The sequence below is a fragment of the Sinocyclocheilus anshuiensis genome, unplaced genomic scaffold (genome assembly GCF_001515605.1).
Source record: "Sinocyclocheilus anshuiensis isolate Anshui unplaced genomic scaffold, SAMN03320099.WGS_v1.1 scaffold996, whole genome shotgun sequence".
NCBI classification, from domain to species: Eukaryota; Metazoa; Chordata; class Actinopteri; order Cypriniformes; family Cyprinidae; genus Sinocyclocheilus; species Sinocyclocheilus anshuiensis.
In genome coordinates, this window is record NW_015548233.1 from 159,396 (window position 1) to 161,176 (window position 1,781).

At 39.1% G+C, this 1,781-nt stretch overlaps 1 protein-coding gene across 2 annotated transcripts in view; it reads right to left on the minus strand.

The window, feature by feature from the left end:
• The window catches only part of radil2a (Ras association and DIL domains 2a), a 42,866-nt gene that overhangs the window by 35,603 nt on the left and 5,482 nt on the right, over positions 1-1,781 (minus strand). The window lies entirely within an intron of this gene.

Sequence of the window (1,781 nt, forward strand, 5' to 3'; positions counted from 1 at the left end):
ACACGTAAAAAGACAGTATAAGTCATTATAATCCATAATTATGTCCCCACTGGATACAACGAATGCCTCGTTATAATGGGTTTTATTGTTTTTGTCTTGCCGCACCGGGACACATCATCACAGTATGGTAGGGGTGTAACATTTACGTCTCACGCTTGAGGTATTCGGCCAATCACAACGCACTGGATAGCTGGCCAATTAAGTAATGCCAGTTACTTTGTTTTCCCATATATTGACTGACAACTCTCCTGTCCTCATGTTGAGAGAAATCGGGAGTAAGTGCAGAGGCGTTGTGTGAACATGATGTTACTGTAGTTCTCACTTGCACAAAAACAGATTCAGTATTACTCAAAATGACTACAAACAGTGAAAAGCAAACTCAGAATATTATGGAAACCTGAAATAATTAAATATGTTAAATAGCACAAATATCCTTTATGTATTTAATCCCATTTTAATAACCAATGCTACTGACCTTCAATGATCCAATTCCACCATACTAATAAGCAATTTTAGTGTGAAAGGGCTTTTGCATTTGCCAAAAATAGAACTTTTTTATATTAAAAACAAACAAGCAGGATGATAGCACAGAGTATCCATTTGTCAGATTTCTTACTGCATGAGCAACAAAAAGCAGCATAAAGTCATAACTGCCTAAAATGATGAAATGAAATACAATAAATGTTATGCTTTCATACGTTCTTGTAAATATAGCTGTAAATCTGCCACATTTTGTTTAGATGATCTGCTATAGGATGACTCTGGATGGGAGTGACCTACAGCGTATTAAAAGTAATCAGATTACTTTTTAATTTAGAAGAAAATATCGGAGTTACTTTTTTCAGATAAGCAACATCAGTTACTTTGTTTTCCCATTTATTGACTGACAGCTCTCCTGTCCTCATGTTGAGATAAGTAATGCCAGTTACTTTGTTTTCCCATATATTGACTGACAACTCTCCTGTCCTCATGTTGAGAGAAATCGGGAGTAAGTGCAGAGGCGTTGTGTGAACATGATGTTACTGTAGTTCTCACTTGCACAAAAACAGATTCAGTATTACTCAAAATGACTACAAACAGTGAAAAGCAAACTCAGAATATTATGGAAACCTGAAATAATTAAATATGTTAAATAGCACAAATATCCTTTATGTATTTAATCCCATTTTAATAACCAATGCTCAGAACTGGACAGCATTGAAGTGCTGTGAAATGTTCTCAGAGCTCAGGCTTTCACACCCAGCGGCACTCCGGGCATTATCAGCTGTGGAAATGGGCGGTCATCTACATTGTTCTGCCAGAACACACAGCGATGGGGGCCGAGCTTCCCCAGTCATCGATTCTCAAGAGAACCCTGTGGAACACCACAGCCCCATGCCAAAACAAAAAACACCCTCAAGAGTGCAGGAAACAGGCTCGGAAAGAAAAACAAGCGGCCATTTCGATGTTGGCGGCTGAAGAGCGGTGGGAAAGCTCAGTGTGAGAGCTGATAGGACTATCCCAATAAAACATACTTCTGAGAGAGCAATTTCAGTACGCTTCTTGCTGACAGGCTTTTGTTGGGATAAGCCGTGAGGTACCTCACACTGTTAAAACATTCCTAAATTGTGTCAACTGGAACATAGATCAAAGGTCAACTAGTCAAAACATCTCTAATGGCAGTTCACACCAAGAACGATAACTACAACGATAACTATATTAGTGTCTACACCAATGATGGGCAAACTTGGCCCTTCCAGGCCACTTTCCTGCAGAGATTTGATCCAACCCTGATATGACTC